Raw genomic sequence first — 20994 nt, 5'->3', positions numbered from 1 at the left:
CTCTCTGACACTCTGTGACACTCTCTGTCACTCTCTATCGCTCTCTGACACTCTCTGACACTCTCTATCACTCGCAGACACTCTCTGACACTCTCTGACAATCTCAGACACTCTCAGACACTCTCTGACACTCTCTGACACTCTCTGACACTCTCTGACATACTCTGACACTCTCTGACACTCTCTGACACTCTCTGACATACTCTGACACTCTCTATCTCTCTCTGACACTCTCTGAAACTCACTATCACTCTCTGACACTCTCTATCACTTTCTATCATTCTCTGACACTGTCTGACACTCTCAGACACTCACTATCACTCTCTGATACTCTCTGACACTCTCTATCACTCTCTGATACTCTCTGACACTCTCTATCACTCTCTGACACTCTCTATCTCTCTCTGACACTCTCTATCTCTCTCTGACACATTATATCTCTCTCTGACACTCTCTATCACTCTCTGACACTCTCTGACACCCTTTGACACTCTCTCTCTCTCACTCTCTGACACACTCTGACACACTCTGACACACTCTGACACTCTCAGACACTCTCAGACACTCACTATCACTCTCTGGCACTCTCTGATACTCTCTGACAGTCTCTATCACTCTCTAACACCCCCTATCTCTCTCTGACACTCTGTGACACTCTCTATCACTCTCCATCGCTCTCTGACACTCTCTGACAATCTCAGATACTCTCAGACACTCTCAGACACTCTCTGACACTCTCTGACATACTCTGACACTCTCTATCACTCTCTGACACTCTCTGAAACTCACTATCACTCTCTGACACTCTCTATCACTTTCGATCATTCTCTGACACTCTCTGACATTCTCAGACACTCACTATCACTTTGTGACACTCTCTGACACTCTCAGACACTCACTATCACTCTCTGACTCTCTTTATCACTCTCTGCCACTCTCTGACACTCTCTATCACTCTCTGACACTCTCTGACACTCTCTGACAATCTCAGACACTCACTATCACTTTCTGACACTCTCTGACACTCTCAGACACTCACTATCACTCTCTGACTCTCTCTATCACTCTCTGACACTCTCTATCACTCTCTGACACTCTCTGACAATCTCAGACACTCTCAGACACTCACTATCACTCTCTGACTCTCTCTATCACTCTCTGACACTCTCTATCACTCTCTGACACTCTCTGACAATCTCAGACACTCTCAGACACTCACTATCACTCTCTGACACTCTCTGACTCACTCTGACACTCTCTGACACTCTCTGACACACTCTGACACACTCTGACACACTCTAGCACTCTCTGACACTCTCTGAAACTCACTATCACTCTCTGACATTCTCTATCACTCTCTAGCATTCTCTGACACTCTCTGACACTCTCAGACACTCACTATCACTCTCTGATACGCTCTGACTCTCTCTATCACTCTCTGACACTCTCTATCTCTCTCTGACACTCTCTATCTCTCTCTGACACACTCTGACACACTCTGACACTCTCAGACACTCACTACCACTCTCTGACACTCTCTGACTCTCTCTGACACTCTCTGACAGTCTCTATCACTCTCTGACACCCTCTATCTCTCTCTGACACTCTGTGACACTCTCTGTCACTCTCTATCGCTCTCTGACACTCTCTGACACTCTCAGACACTCACTATCACTCTCTGCCACTCTCTGACACTCTCTATCACTCGCTGACACTCTCTGACACCCTTTGACACTCTCTCTCTCTCACTCTCTGACACACTCTGACACACTCTGACACACTCTGACACTCTCAGACACTCTCAGACACTCACTATCACTCTCTGGCACTCTCTGATACTCTCTGACAGTCTCTATCACTCTCTAACACCCCCTATCTCTCTCTGACACTCTGTGACACTCTCTATCACTCTCCATCGCTCTCTGACACTCTCTGACAATCTCAGATACTCTCAGACACTCTCAGACACTCTCTGACACTCTCTGACATACTCTGACACTCTCTATCACTCTCTGACACTCTCTGAAACTCACTATCACTCTCTGACACTCTCTATCACTTTCGATCATTCTCTGACACTCTCTGACATTCTCAGACACTCACTATCACTTTGTGACACTCTCTGACACTCTCAGACACTCACTATCACTCTCTGACTCTCTTTATCACTCTCTGCCACTCTCTGACACTCTCTATCACTCTCTGACACTCTCTGACACTCTCTGACAATCTCAGACACTCACTATCACTTTCTGACACTCTCTGACACTCTCAGACACTCACTATCACTCTCTGACTCTCTCTATCACTCTCTTCACTCTCTATCACTCTCTGACACTCTCTGACAATCTCAGACACTCTCAGACACTCACTATCACTCTCTGACTCTCTCTATCACTCTCTGACACTCTCTATCACTCTCTGACACTCTCTGACAATCTCAGACACTCTCAGACACTCACTATCACTCTCTGACACTCTCTGACTCACTCTGACACTCTCTGACACTCTCTGACACACTCTGACACACTCTGACACACTCTAGCACTCTCTGACACTCTCTGAAACTCACTATCACTCTCTGACATTCTCTATCACTCTCTAGCATTCTCTGACACTCTCTGACACTCTCAGACACTCACTATCACTCTCTGATACGCTCTGACTCTCTCTATCACTCTCTGACACTCTCTATCTCTCTCTGACACTCTCTATCTCTCTCTGACACACTCTGACACACTCTGACACTCTCAGACACTCACTACCACTCTCTGACACTCTCTGACTCTCTCTGACACTCTCTGACAGTCTCTATCACTCTCTGACACCCTCTATCTCTCTCTGACACTCTGTGACACTCTCTGTCACTCTCTATCGCTCTCTGACACTCTCTGACACTCTCAGACACTCACTATCACTCTCTGCCACTCTCTGACACTCTCTATCACTCGCTGACACTCTCTGACACTCTCTGACACTCTCTGACACTCTCTGACAATCTCAGACACTCTCAGACACTCTCTGACTCTCTCTGACACTCTCTGACACTCTCTGACATACTCTGACACTCTCTGACACTCTCTGACACTCTCTGACATACTCTGACACTCTCTATCTCTCTCTGACACTCTCTGAAACTCACTATCACTCTCTGACACTCTCTATCACTTTCTATCATTCTCTGACACTCTCTGACACTCTCAGACACTCACTATCACTCTCTGCCACTCTCTGACACTCTCTATCACTCGCTGACACTCTCTGCCACTCTCAGACACTCTCAGACACTCTCAGACACTCTCTGACACTCTCTGCCATACTCTGACACTCTCTATCACTCTCTGACACTCTCTGATACTCACTATCACTCTCTGACACTCTCTATCACTTTCTATCATTCTCTGACACTGTCTGACACTCCCAGACACTCACTATCACTCTCTGATACTCTCTGACACTCTCTGACACTCTCTGACATACTCTGACACTCTCTGACACTCTCTGACACTCTCTGACATACTCTGACACTCTCTATCTCTCTCTGACACTCTCTGAAACTCACTATCACTCTCTGACACTCTCTATCACTCGCTGACACTCTCTGACATTCTCTGACTCTCTCTGACACTCTCTGACACTCTCTGACAATCTCTGACACCCTCTGACACTCTCTATAACTCTCTATGAATCTCTATCACTCTCTGACACTCTCAGACACTCGCTATCACACTGTGACTCTCTCTATCACTCTCTGCCACTCTCTGACACTCTCTATCACTCGCTGACACTCTCTGTCACTCTCTGTCACTCTCTGTCACTCTCTGACAATCTCAGACACTCTCAGACACTCTCTGACTATCTCTGACATACTCTGACACTCTCTATCACTCTCTGACACACCCTGAAACTCACTATCTCTCTCTGACACTCTCTATCACTTTCTTTCATTCTCTGACACTCTCTGACACTGTCAGACACTCACTATCACTCTCTGATACTCTCTGACACTCTCTATCACTCTCTGACACTCTCTATCTCTCTCTGACACTTTCTAACTCTCTCTGACACTCTCTATCACTCTCTATCACTCTCTGACACTCTCTGACACCCTCTGACACTCTCTATCACTCTCTATCAATCTCTGACACACTCTGACACTCTCAGACACTCTCAGACACTCACTATCACTCACTGACACTCTCTGACAGTCTCTATCACTCTCTGACACCCTCTATATCTCTCTGACACTCTGTGACACGCTCAGACGCTCACTATCACTCTCTATAACTCTCTGACACTCTCTGACACTCTCTGACACCCTCTGACATTCTCTGACAGTTTATATCACTCTCTGACACTCTCTATCACTGTCTGACACTCTCTATCACTCGCTGACACTCTCTGACACTCTCTGACATACTCTGACACTCTCTATCACTCTCTGACACTCTCTGAAACTCACTATCACTCTCTGACACTCTCTGACACTCTCTCTCATTCTCTGACACTCTCTGACACTCTCAGACACTCACTATCACTCTCTGATACGCTCTGACTCTCTCTATCACTCTCTGACACTCTTTATCTCTCTCTGACACTCTCTATCTCTCTCCGACACTCTCTGACACCCTTTGACACTCTCTATCACTCTCTGACACACACTGACACTCTCAGACACTCACTATCACTCTCTGACACTCTCTGACACTCTCTGACAGTCTCTATCACTCTCTGACACCCTCTATCTCTCTCTGACACTCTGTGACACTCTCTGTCACTCTCTATCGCTCTCTGACACTCTCTGACACTCTCAGACACTCACTATCACTCTCTGCCACTCTCTGACACTCTCTATCACTCGCAGACACTCTCTGACACTCTCTGACAATCTCAGACACTTTCAGACACTCTCTGACACTCTCTGACACTCTCTGACACTCTCTGACATACTCTGACACTCTCTGACACTCTCTGACACTCTCTGACATACTCTGACACTCTCTATCTCTCTCTAACACTCTCTGAAACTCACTATCACTCTCTGACACTCTCTATCACTTTCTATCATTCTCTGACACTGTCTGACACTCTCAGACACTCACTATCACTCTCTGATACTCTCTGACACTCTCTATCACTCTCTGATACTCTCTGACACTCTCTATCACTCTCTGACACTCTCTATCTCTCTCTGACACTCTCTATCTCTCTCTGACACATTATATCTCTCTCTGACACTCTCTATCACTCTCTGACACTCTCTGACACCCTTTGACACACTCTCTCTCTCACTCTCTGACACACTCTGACACACTCTGACACTCTCAGACACTCTCAGACACTCACTATCACTCTCTGGCACTCTCTGATACTCTCTGACAGTCTCTATCACTCTCTAACACCCCCTATCTCTCTCTGACACTCTGTGACACTCTCTATCACTCTCCATCGCTCTCTGACACTCTCTGACAATCTCAGATACTCTCAGACACTCTCAGACACTCTCTGACACTCTCTGACATACTCTGACACTCTCTATCACTCTCTGACACTCTCTGAAACTCACTATCACTCTCTGACACTCTCTATCACTTTCGATCATTCTCTGACACTCTCTGACATTCTCAGACACTCACTATCACTTTGTGACACTCTCTGACACTCTCAGACACTCACTATCACTCTCTGACTCTCTTTATCACTCTCTGCCACTCTCTGACACTCTCTATCACTCTCTGACACTCTCTGACACTCTCTGACAATCTCAGACACTCTCAGACACTCTCTGACTCTCTCTGACACTCTCTGACACTCTCTGACATACTCTGACACTCTCTGACACTCTCTGACACTCTCTGACATAGTCTGACACTCTCTATCTCTCTCTGACACTCTCTGAAACTCACTATCACTCTCTGACACTCTCTATCACTTTCTATCATTCTCTGACACTCTCTGACACTCTCAGACACTCACTATCACTCTCTGCCACTCTCTGACACTCTCTATCACTCGCTGACACTCTCTGCCACTCTCAGACACTCTCAGACACTCTCAGACACTCTCTGACACTCTCTGCCATACTCTGACACTCTCTATCACTCTCTGACACTCTCTGATACTCACTATCACTCTCTGACACTCTCTATCACTTTCTATCATTCTCTGACACTGTCTGACACTCTCAGACACTCACTATCACTCTCTGATACTCTCTGACACTCTCTATCACTCTCTGATACTCTCTGACACTCTCTATCACTCTCTGACACTCTCTATCTCTCTCTGACACTCTCTATCTCTCTCTGACACATTATCTCTCTCTCTGACACTCTCTATTACTCTCTGACACTCTCTGACATCCTTTGACACTCTCTCTCTCACTCTCTGACACACTCTGACACACTCTGACACACTCTGACACACTCTGACACTCTCAGACACTCTCAGACACTCACTATCACTCTCTGGCGCTCTCTGACACTCTCTGACAGTCTCTATCACTCTCTGACACCCTCTATCTCTCTGTGACACTCTGTGACACTCTCTATCACTCTCCATCGCTCTCTGACACTATCTGACAATCTCAGACACTCTCAGACACTCTCAGACACTCTCTGACACTCTCTGACATACTCTGACACTCTCTATCACTCTCTGACACTCTCTGAAACTCACTATCACTCTCTGACACTCTCTATCACTTTCGATCATTCTCTGACACTCTCTGACATTCGCAGACACTCACTATCACTTTGTGACACTCTCTGACACTCTCAGACACTCACTATCACTCTCTGACTCTCTCTATCACTCTCTGCCACTCTCTGACACTCTCTATCACTCTCTGACACTCTCTGACACTCTCTGACAATCTCAGACACTCACTATCACTTTCTGACACTCTCTGACACTCTCAGACACTCACTATCACTCTCTGAATCTCTCTATCACTCTCTGACACTCTCAGACACTCTCTGACACTCTCTGCCATACTCTGACACTCTCTATCACTCTCTGACACTCTCTGATACTCACTATCACTCTCTGACACTCTCTATCACTTTCTATCATTCTCTGACACTGTCTGACACTCTCAGACACTCACTATCACTCTCTGATACTCTCTGACACTCTCTATCACTCTCTGATACTCTCTGACACTCTCTATCACTCTCTGACACTCTCTATCTCTCTCTGACACTCTCTATCTCTCTCTGACACATTATCTCTCTCTCTGACACTCTCTATTACTCTCTGACACTCTCTGACATCCTTTGACACTCTCTCTCTCACTCTCTGACACACTCTGACACACTCTGACACACTCTGACACACTCTGACACTCTCAGACACTCTCAGACACTCACTATCACTCTCTGGCGCTCTCTGACAATCTCTGACAGTCTCTATCACTCTCTGACACCCTCTATCTCTCTCTGACACTCTGTGACACTCTCTATCACTCTCCATCGCTCTCTGACACTCTCTGACAATCTCAGATACTCTCAGACACTCTCAAACACTCTCTGACACTCTCTGACATACTCTGACACTCTCTATCACTCTCTGACACTCTCTGAAACTCACTATCACTCTCTGACACTCTCTATCACTTTCGATCATTCTCTGACACTCTCTGACATTCGCAGACACTCACTATCACTTTGTGACACTCTCTGACACTCTCAGACACTCACTATCACTCTCTGACTCTCTCTATCACTCTCTGCCACTCTCTGACACTCTCTATCACTCTCTGACACTCTCTGACACTCTCTGACAATCTCAGACACTCACTATCACTTTCTGACACTCTCTGACACTCTCAGACACTCACTATCACTCTCTGACTCTCTCTATCACTCTCTGACACTCTCTAACAATCTCTGACACTCTCTATCACTCTCTGACACTCTCTGACAATCTCAGACACTCTCAGACACTCACTATCACTCTCTGACTCTCTCTATCACTCTCTGACACTCTCTATCACTCTCTGACACTCTCTGACAATCTCAGACACTCTCAGACACTCACTATCACTCTCTGACACTCTCTGACTCACTCTGACACTCTCTGACACTCTCTGACACACTCTAGCACTCTCTGACACTCTCTGAAACTCACTATCACTCTCTGACATTCTCTATCACTCTCTATCATTCTCTGACACTCTCTGACACTCTCAGACACTCACTATCACTCTCTGATACGCTCTAACTCTCTCTATCACTCTCTGACACTCTCTATCTCTCTCTGACACTCTCTATCTCTCTCTGACACACGCTGACACACTCTGACACTCTCAGACACTCACAACCACTCTCTGACACTCTCTGACACTCTCTGACAGTCTCTATCACTCTCTGACACCCTCTATCTCTCTCTGACACTCTGTGACACTCTCTGTCACTCTCTATCGCTCTCTGACACTCTCTGGCACTCTCAGACACTCACTATCACTCGCTGCCACTCTCTGCCACTCTCTGACACTCTCTATCACTCGCTGACTCTCTCTGACACTCTCTGACACTCTCTGACAATCTCTGACAATCTCAGACACGCTCAGACACTCTCAGACACTCTCTGACAATCTCTGACACTCTCCGACATTCTCTGACACTCTCTGACACTCTCTGACACTCTCTGACATACTCTGACACTCTCTATCACTCTCTGACACTCTCTGAAACTCACTATCACTCTCTGACACTCTTTATCACTTTATATCATTCTCTGACACTCTCTGCCACTCTCAGATACTCTCAGACACCCTTTGACACTCTCTATCACTCTCTGACACACTCTGACACTCTCAGACACTCTCAGACACTCTCAGACATTCACTATCTCTCTCTGACACTCTCTGACAGTCTCTATCACTCTCTGACACCCTCTATCTCTCTCTGTCACTCTCTGACTCTCTCTATCACTCTCTGCCACTCTCTATCACTCGCTGACACTCTCTGAACCTCTCTGACACTCTCTGACATACTCTGACACTCTCTATCACTCTCTGACACTCTCAGACACTCACTATCACTCTCTGATACTCTCTGACACTCTCTATCACTCTCTGACACTCTCTATCTCTCTCTGATACTCTCTATCACTCTCTGACACTCTCTGACACCCTTTGACACTCTCTATCACTCTCTGACACACTCTGACACACTCTGTCACTTTCAGACACTCTCAGACACTCATTATCACTCTCTGACACTCTCTGACACTCTCTGACAGTCTCTATCACTCTCTGACACCCTCTATCTCTATCTGACACTCTGTGACACTCTCTATCACTCTCTCTCGCTCTCTGACACTCTCTGACAATCTCAGACACTCTCAGACACTCACTATCACTCTCTGACTCTCTCTATCACTCTCTGCCACTCTCTATCACTCGCTGACACTCTCTGACACTCTCTGACAATCTCTGACATACTCTGACACTCTCTATCACTCTCTATCACTCTCTGACACTCTCTGAAACTCACTATCACTCTCTGACACTCTCTGACACTCTCTATCATTCTCTGACACTCTCTGACACTCTCAGACACTCACTATCACTCTCTGATACTCTCTGACTCTCTCTATCACTCTCTGACACTCTCTATCTCTCTCTGACACTCTCAATCACTCTCTGACACTCTCTGACACTCTCTATAACTCTCTGACACTCTCTGGCACTCTCTGACAGACTCTGACACTCTCTATCACTCTCTATCACTCTCTGACACACTCTGACACACTCTGACACTCTCAGACACTCTCAGACACTCACTATCGCTCTCTGCCACTCTCAATCACTCTCTGACACTCTCTGACACTCTCTATAACTCTCTGACACTCTCTGGCACTCTCTGACAGACTCTGACACTCTCTATCACTCTCTATCACTCTCTATCACTCGCTGACACTCTCTGCCACTCTCAGACACTCTCAGACACTCTCAGACACTCTCTGACACTCTCTATCGCTCTCTGACACGCTCTATCTCTCTCTGACACATTCTATCTCTCTCAGACACTCTCTATCACTCTCTGACACTCTCTGACACCATTTGACACTCTCTCTCTCACTCTCTGACACACTCTGACACACTCTGACACTCTCAGACACTCTCTGACACTCACTATCACTCTCAGACAATCTCTGACACTCTCTGACATACTCTGACACTCTCTATCACTCTCTGACACTCTCTGAAACTCACTATCACTCTCTGACACTCTCTATCACTTTCTATCATTCTCTCATACTCTCTGACATTCTCAGACACTCACTATCACTTTGTGACACTCTCTGACACTCTCAGACACTCACTATCAATCTCTGACTCTCTCTATCACTCTCTGCCACTCTCTGACACTCTCTATCACTCTCTGACACTCTCTGACACTCTCTGACAATCTCAGACACTCACTATCACTTTCTGACACTCTCTGACACTCTCAGACACTCACTATCACTCTCTGACTCTCTCTATCACTCTCTGCCACTCTCTGACACTCTCTATCACTCTCTGACACTCTCTGACTCTCTCTGACAATCTCAGACACTCTCAGACACTCTCAGACACTCACTATCACTCTCTGACACTCTCTGACTCACTCTGACACTCTCTGACACACTCTGACACACTCTAGCACTCTCTGACACTCTCTGAAACTCACTATCACTCTCTGACATTCTCTATCACTCTCTATCATTCTCTGACACTCTCTGACACTCTCAGACACTCACTATCACTCTTTTACACTCTCTGACACTCTCTGACACTCTCTGACACTCCCTATCACTCTTTTACACTCTCTGACACTCTCTGACACTCTCTGACACTCCCTATCACTCTTTTACACTCTCTGACACTCACTATCACTATTTTACACTCTCTGACACTCTCTGACACTCTCTGACACTCCCTATCACTCTTTTACACTCTCTGACACTCTCTGACACTCTCTGACACTCCCTATCACTCTTTTACACTCTCTGACACTCTCTGACACTCTCTGACACTCCCTATCACTCTCTGACACTCTCTGACACTCTCTGACACTCTCTATCACTCTCTGACACTCTCTGACACTCTCTGACACTCTCTGACACTCACTATCACTCTCTGACACTCTCTGACACTCTCTATCACTCTCTGACACTCTCTGACACTCTCTGACACTCACTGTCACTCTTTTACACTCTCTGACACTCTCTGACACTCCCTATCACTCTTTTTCACTCTCTGACACTCTCTGACACTCTCTGACACTCCATATCACTCTCTGACACTCTCTATCAATCTCTGACAATCTCTGACACTCTCTGACACTCTCTGACACTCTCTGACACTCACTATCACTCTCTGACACTCTCTATCACTCTCTGACACTCTCTGACACTCTCTGACACTCTCTATCACTCTCTGATACTCTCTGTAACTCACTATCACTCTCTGTCACTCTCTATCATTCTCTGACACTCTCTATCACTCTCAGACACTCACTATCACTCTCTGATACTCTCTGACACCCTCTATCACTCTCTGACACTCTCTATCTCTCTCTGACATCTCCATCTCTCTCTGGCACTCACTGACACTCTCTGATACACTCTATAACTCTCTGACTCTCTCTGGCACTCTCTGACACCCTCTGACACTCTCTATCACTTTCTGACACTCACTATCACTCTCTGACACTCTCTGACACTCTCTGACAGTCTCTATCACTCTCTGACACTCTCTATCACTGTCTGACACTCTCTATCTCTCTCTGACAATCTGTATCTCTCTCAGACACTCTCTGACATTCTCTGACACTCTCTGACACTCTCTATAACTCTCTGACACACTCTGACACTCTCTGACACCCTCTGACACTCTCTATCTCTCTCTGACACACTCTGACACACTCTGACACTCTCTGACACTCTCAGACACTCTCAGACACTCACTATCACTCTCTGACACTCTCTATCACTCTCTATCGCTCTCTGACAATCTCTGACACTCTCAGACACTCACTATCACTCTCTGCCACTCTCTGACACTCTCTATCACTCGCTGACACTCTCTGACACTCTCTGACACTCTCTGACAATCTCAGACACTCTCTGACACTCTCTGACACTCTCTGACATATTCTGACACTCTCTATCACTCTCTGACACTCTCTGAAACTCACTATCACTCTCTGACACACTCTATCACTTTCTATCATTCTCTGACACTCTCTGACACTCTCTGACACTCTCAGACAATCACTATCACTCTCTGCCACTCTCTGACACTCTCTATCACTCGCTGACACTCTCTGACACTCTCTGACACTCTCTGACAATCTCAGACACTCTCAGACTCTCTCTGACACTCTCTGACACTCTCTGACATACTCTGAAACACTCTATCACTCTCTGACACTCTCTGAAACTCACTATAATTCTCTGACACTCTCTATCACTTTCTATCATTCTCTGACACTCTCTGACACTCTCAGACACTCACTATCACTCTCTGCCACTCTCTATCACTCGCTGACAATCTCAGACACTCTCAGACACTCTCAGACACTCTCAGACACTCTCAGACACTCTCTGACATACTCTGACACTCTCTATCACTCTCTGACAATCTCTGAAACTCACTATCACCCTCTGACACTCTCTATCACTTTCTATCATTCTCTGACACTCTCTGACACTCTCAGACACTCACTATCACTCTCTGATACTCTCTGTCACTCTCTATCTCTCTCTGACACTGTCTATCTCTCTCTGACACTCTCTATCACTCTCTGACACTCTCTGACACCCTCTGACACTCTCTGTCACTCTCTGACACACTCTGACACATTCTGACACTCTCAGACACTCTCAGACACTCACTATCACTCTCTGACACTCTCTGACAGTCTCTATCACTCTCTGACACCCTCTATCTCTCTGTGACACTCGGTGACACTCTCTATCACTCTCTATCGCTCTCTGACACTCTCTGAGAATCTCAGACACTCTCAGACACTCTCAGACACTCTCTGACACTCTCTGACACTCTCTGACATACTCTGACACTCTCTATCACTCTCTGACACTCTCTGAAACTCACTATCACTCTCTGACACACTCTATCACTTTCTATCATTCTCTGACACTCTCTGACACTCTCTGACACTCTCAGACAATCACTATCACTCTCTGCCACTCTCTGACACTCTCTATCACTCGCTGACACTCTCTGACACTCTCTGACACTCTCTGACAATCTCAGACACTCTCAGACACTCTCTGACACTCTCTGACACTCTCTGACATACTCTGAAACTCTCTATCACTCTCTGACACTCTCTGAAACTCACTATCATTCTCTGACACTCTCTATCACTTTCTATCATTCTCTGACACTCTCTGACACTCTCAGACACTCACTATCACTCTCTGCCACTCTCTATCACTCGCTGACAATCTCAGACACTCTCAGACACTCTCAGACACTCTCAGACACTCTCAGACACTCTCTGACATACTCTGACACTCTCTATCACTCTCTGACAATCTCTGAAACTCACTATCACCCTCTGACACTCTCTATCACTTTCTATCATTCTCTGACACTCTCTGACACTCTCAGACACTCACTATCACTCTCTGATACTCTCTGTCACTCTCTATCTCTCTCTGACCCTGTCTATGTCTCTCTGACACTCTCTATCACTCTCTGACACTCTCTGACACCCTCTGACACTCTCTATCACTCTCTGACACACTCTGACACATTCTGACACTCTCAGACACTCTCAGACACTCACTATCACTCTCTGACACTCTCTGACAGTCTCTATCACTCTCTGACACCCTCTATCTCTGTGACACTCGGTGACACTCTCTATCACTCTCTATCGCTCTCTGACACTCTCTGAGAATCTCAGACACTCTCAGACACTCTCAGACACTCTCTGACACTCTCTGACACTCTCTGACATACTCTGACACTCTCTATCACTCTCTGACACTCTCTGAAACTCACTATCACTCTTTGACACTCTCTATCACTTTCTATCATTCTCTGACACTCTCTGACACTCTTAGACACTCACTATCACTTTCTGACACTCACTATCACTCTCTGCCACTCTCTGCCACTCTCTGATACTCTCTGACACTCTCTAACACTCACTGACACTCTCTATCTCTCTCTGACACTCTCTATCTCTCTCTGACTCTCTCTATCACTCTCTGAGACACTCTGACACCCTCTGACACTCTCGATCACTCTCTATCACTCTATGACACACTCTGACACTCTCAGACACTCTCAGACACTCACTATCACTCTCTGACACTCTCTGACACTCTCTGTCAGTCTCTATCACTCTCTGACACCCTCTATCTCTCTCTGACACTCTGTGACACTCTCTATCACTCTCTATCGCTCTCTGACACTCTCCGACACTCTCAGAGACTCACTATCACTCTCTGATACTCTCTGACACTCTCTGTCACTCTATGACACAGTCTAACTCTCTCTGACACTCTTTATCTCTCTCTGACACTCTCTATCACTCTCTGACACTCTCTATCTCTCTCTGACACTCTCTATAACTCTCTGACACTCTCTGACACTCTCTGACACCCTCTGACACTCTCTATCACTCTCTATCACTCTCTGACACACTCTGACACTCTCAGACACTCACTATCACGCTCTGACACTCTCTGACACTCTCTGACAGTCTCTATCACTCTCTGACACCCCCTATCTCTCTCTGAAACTCTGTGACACTCTCTATCACTCTCTATATCTCTCTGACACTCTCTATCACTCTCTGACACTCTCTATCTCTCTCTCTGACACTCTCTATCACTGTCTGACACTCTCTATCACTCGCTGACACTCTCTGACACTCTCTGACACTCTCTGACATACTCTGACACTCTCTATCACTCTCTGACACTCTCTGAAACTCACTATCACTCTCTGACACTCTCTGACACTCTCTCTCATTCTCTGACACTCTCTGACACTCTCAGACACTCACTATCACTCTCTGATACGCTCTGACTCTCCCTATCACTCTCTGACACTCTCTATTTCTCTCTGACACACTCTATCTCTCTCTGACACTCTCTGACACACTCTGACACTCTCAGACACTCTCAGACACTCTCAGACACTCACTATCACTCTCTGACACTCTCTGACACTCTCTGACAGTCTCTTTCACTCTCTGACACACTCTATCTCTCTCTGACACTCACTATCACTCTCTGCCACTCTCTGACACTCTCTATCACTCGCTGACACTCTCTGACACTCTCTGACAATCTCTGACAATCTCAGACACTCTCAGACACTCTCAGACACTCTCTGACACTCTCTGACACTCTCTGACATACTCTGACATACTCTGACACTCTCAGACACTCTCAGACACTCTCTGACACTCTCTGCCATACTCTGACACTCTCTATCACTCTCTGACACTCTCTGAAACGCACTATCACTCTCTGACACTCTCTAGAACTTTCTATCATTCTCTGACACTGTCTGACACTCTCAGAAACTCACTATCACTCTCTGATACTCTCTGACACTCTCTATCACTCTCTGACACTCTCTATCGCTCTCTGACACATTCTATCTCTCTCTGACACTCTCTATCACTCTCTGACACTCTCTGACACCCTTTGACACTCTCTCTCTCTCACTCTGACACACTCTGACACACTCCGACACTCTCAGACACTCTCAGACACTCACTATCACTCTCTGACACTCTCTGACACTCTCTGACAGTCTCTATCACTCTCTGACACCCTCTATCTCTCTCTGACACTCTGTGACACTCTCTATCACTCTCTGACACTCTCTGACACTCTCAGACACTCTCTGACACTCTCAGACACTCACTATCACTCTCCGACTCTCTCTATCACTCTCTGCAACTCTCTGCCACTCTCTGACACTCTCTACCACTCGCTGACACTCTCTGACACTCTCTGACAATCTCAGACACTCTCAGACTCTCTCAGACACTCATTATCGCTCTCTGACTCTCTCTGACCCTCTCTGCAACTCTCTGACACTCTCTACCAATCGCTGACACTCTCTGACACTCTCAGACACTCACTATCACTCTCTGACACTCTCTGACAGTCTCTATCACTCTCTGACACTCTCTATCACTCTCTGACACTCTCTATCTCTCTCTGACACTCTCTATCTCTCTCTGACACTGTATATCTCTCTCTGACTCTCTCTATCACTGTCTGACACTCTCTATCACTCGCTGACACTCTCTGACACTCTCTGACACTCTCTGACATACTCTGAAACTCTCTATTACTCTCTGACACTCTCTCAAACTCACTATCACTCTCTGACACTGTCTGACACTCTCTCTTATTCTCTGACACTCTCTGACACTCTCAGACACTCACTATCACTCTCTGATACGCTCTGACTCTCTCTATCACTCTCTATTTCTCTCTGACACTCTCTATCTCTCTCTGACACTCTCTGACACCCTTTGACACTCTCTATCACTCTCTGACACACTCTGACACTCTCTGACACTCTCTGACACTCTCTGACAGTCTCTATCACTCTCTGACACCCTCTATCTCTCTCTGACACTCTGTGACACTCTCTGTCACTCTCTATCGCTCTCAGACACTCTCAGACACTCTCAGACACTCTCTGACACTCTCTGACACTCTCTGACAATCTCAGACACTCTCTGACACTCTCTGACACTCTCTGACACTCTCTGACATACTCTGACACTCTCTATCACTCTCTGACACTCTCTGAAACTCACTATCATTCTCTGACACTCTCTATCACTTTCTATCATTCTCTGACACTCTCTGACACTCTCAGACACTCACTATCACTCTCTGCCACTCTCTGACACTCTCTATCACTCGCTGACACTCTCTGACAATCTCAAACACTCTCAGACACTCTCTGCCACTCTCTGACACTCTCTATCACTCGCTGACACTCTCTGACAATCTCAGACACTCTCAGACACTCTCAGACACTCTCTGACATACTCTGACACTCTCTATCACTCTCTGACACTCTCTGAAACTCACTATCACCCTCTGAACCTCTCTATCACTTTCTATCATTCTCTGACACTCTCTGACACTCTCAGACACTCACTATCACTCTCTGATACACTCTGTCACTCTCTATCACTCTCTGACACTCTCTATCTCTCTCTGACACTGTCCATCTCTCTCTGACACTCTCTATCACTCTCTGACACTCTCTGACACCCTCTGACACTCTCTATCACTCTCTGACACACTCTGACACACTCTGACAGTCTCAGACACTCTCAGACACTCACTATCACTCTCTGACACTCTCTGACACTCTCTGACAGTCTCTATCACTCTCTGACACCCTCTATCTCTCTCTGACACTCTGTGACACTCTCTATCACTCTCTATCGCTCTTTGACACTCTCTGAGAATCTCAGACACGCTCAGACACTCTCAGACATTCTCTGACACTCTCTGACATACTCTGACACTCTCTATCACTCTCTGACACACTCTGAAACTCTCTATCACTCGCTGACACTCTCTGACAATCTCAGACACTCTCAGACACTCTCTGCCACTCTCTGACACTCTCTATCATTCGCTGGCACTCTCTGACACTCTCAGACACTCTCAGACACTCTCAGACACTCTCTGACATACTCTGACACTCTCTATCACTCTCTGACACTCTCTGAAACTCACTATCACCCTCTGAACCTCTCTATCACTTTCTATCATTCTCTGACACTCTCTGACACTCTCAGACACTCACTATCACTCTCTGATACTCTCTGTCACTCTCTATCACTCTCTGACACTCTCTACCTCTCTCTGACACTGTCTATCTCTCTCTGACACTCTCTATCACTCTCTGACACTCTCTGACACCCTCTGACACTCTCTATCACTCTCTGACACACTCTGACACACTCTGACACTCTCAGACACTCTCAGACACTCACTATCACTCTCTGACACTCTCTGACACTCTCTGACAGTCTCTATCACTCTCTGACACCCTCTATCTCTCTCTGACACTCTGTGACACTCTCTATCACTCTCTATCGCTCTTTGACACTCTCTGAGAATCTCAGATACGCTCAGACACTCTCAGACACTCTCTGACATACTCTGACACTCTCTATCACTCTCTGACACTCTCTGAAACTCACTATCACTCTCTGACACTCTCTATCACTTTCTATCATTCTCTGACACTCTCTGACACTCTCAGACACTCACTATCACTTTCTGACACTCACTATCACTCTCTGACACTCTCTGACACTCTCTGTCAGTCTCTATCACTCTCTGACTCTCTGTGACACTCTCTATCACTCTCTATCGCTCTCTGACACTCTCTGACACTCTCCGACACTCTCAGAGACTCACTATCACTCTCTGATACTCTCTGACTCTCTCTATCACTCTATGACACACTCTATCTCTCTCTGACACTCTTTATCTCTCTCTGACACTCTCTATCACTCTCTGACACTCTCTATCTCTCTCTGACAATCTCTATAACTCTCTGACACTGTCTGACACTCTCTGACACCCTCTGACACTCTCTTTCACTCTCTATCACTCTCTGACACACTCTGACACTCTCAGACACTCACTATCACTCTCTGACACTCTCTGACAGTCTCTATCACTCTCTGACACCCTCTATCTCTCTCTGACACTCTGTGACACTCTCTATCACTCTCCATCGCTCTCTGACACTCTCTGACACTCTCAGACACTCACAATCACTCTCTGACACACTCTATCACTCTCTGACACTCTCTGACACTCACTATCACTCTCTGACACTCTCTATCAGTCTCTGACACTCTCTATCTCTCTCTGACACTCTCTATCTCTCTCTGACACTCTCAATCACTCTCTGACACTCTCTGACACTCTCTGACACTCTCTGATACACTCTGACACTCTCTATCACTCTCTGACACTCTCAGTCACTCACTATCACTCTCTGATACTCTCTATCACTCTCTATCGCTCTCTGACACTCTCTGACACTCTCTGACTCTCTCAGAATCTCACTATCGCTCTCTGACACTCTCTGACATTCTCTGACACTCTCTGACGCTCTCTGACACTCTCTGACATTCTCTGACACTCTCTATCACTCTCTGACACTCTCAGACACTCTCAGACACTCACTATCACTCTCTGACACTCTCTATCACTCTGACACTCTCTGACACTCTCTGACACTCTCAGAAACTCTCAGACAGTCACTATCAATCTCTGACACTCTCTGACGCACTCTGACACACTCTATCACTCTCTGACACTCTCTGAAACTCACTATCACTCTCTGACACTCTCTATCGCTCTCGATCATTCTCTGACACTCTCTGACACTCTCTGACACTCTCTGACACTCTCAGACACTCACTATCACTCTCTGACACTATCTGACATTCTCTGACAATCTCTATCACTCTCTATCACTCTCTGACACTCTCTGACACTCTCTGACACTCTCTATCACTCTCTGACACTCTCTGACACTCTCTGACACTCTCAGACACTCACTATCACTCTCCGACTCTCTCTATCACTCTCTGCAACTCTCTGCCACTCTCTGACACTCTCTACCACTCGCTGACACTCTCTGACACTCACTATCACTCTCTGACACTATCTGACATTCTCTGACACTCTCTATCACTCTCTATCACTCTCTGACACTCTCTGACACTCTCTATCACTCTCTGACTCTCTCTGACACTCTCAGACACTCACTATCACTCTCCAACTCTCTCTATCACTCTCTGCAACATTCTGACACTCTCTGACACTCTCTACCACTCGCTGACACTCTCTGACACTCTCTGACAATCTCAGACACTCTCAGACACTCTCAGACACTCATTATCGCTCTCTGACTCTCTCTGACACTCTCTGCAACTCTCTGACACTCTCTACCAATCGCTGACACTCTCTGACACTCTCAGACACTCACTATCACTCTCTGACACTCTCTGACATTCTCTATCACTCTCTGACACTCTCTATCACTCTCTGACACTCTCTATCTCTCTCTGACACTCTCTATCTCTCTCTGACACTCTCTATCACTGTCTGACACTCTCTATCACTCGCTGACACTCTCTGACACTCTCTGACATACTCTGACACTCTCTATCACTCTCTGACACTCTCTGAAACTCACTATCACTCTCTGACACTCTCTGACACTCTCTCTCATTCTCTGACACTCTCTGACACTCTCAGACACTCACTATCACTCTCTGATACGCTCTGACTCTCTCTATCACTCTCTGACACTCTCTATCACTCTCTGACACTCTCTATCTCTCTCTGACACTCTCTATCTCTCTCTGACACTCTCTATCACTGTCTGACACTCTCTATCACTCGCTGACACTCTCTGACACTCTCTGACATACTCTGACACTCTCTATCACTCTCTGACACTCTCTGAAACTCACTATCACTCTCTGACACTCTCTGACACTCTCTCTCATTCTCTGACACTCTCTGACACTCTCAGACACTCACTATCACTCTCTGATACGCTCTGACTCTCTCTATCACTCTCTGACACTCTCTATTTCTCTCTGACACTCTCTATCTCTCTCTGACACTCTCTGACACCCTTTGACACTCTCTATCACTCTCTGACACACTCTGACACACTCTGACACTCGCAGAAACTCTCAGACACTCACTATCACTCTCAGACACTCTCTGACACTCTCTGACAGTCTCTATCACTCTCTGACACCCTCTAACTCTCTCTGACACTCTGTGACACTCTCTGTCACTCTCTATCGCTCTCTGACACTCTCTGACACTCTCAGACACTCACTATCACTCTCTGCCACTCTCTGACACTCTCTATCACTCGCTGACACTCTCTGACACTCTCTGACACTCTCTGACAATCTCTGA

Source organism: Heterodontus francisci, chromosome 20, assembly GCF_036365525.1.
Source record: "Heterodontus francisci isolate sHetFra1 chromosome 20, sHetFra1.hap1, whole genome shotgun sequence".
NCBI lineage: Eukaryota > Metazoa > Chordata > Chondrichthyes > Heterodontiformes > Heterodontidae > Heterodontus > Heterodontus francisci.
The sequence above is the reverse complement of the archived record's forward strand: the minus strand, read 5'-3'. Positions refer to the sequence as shown.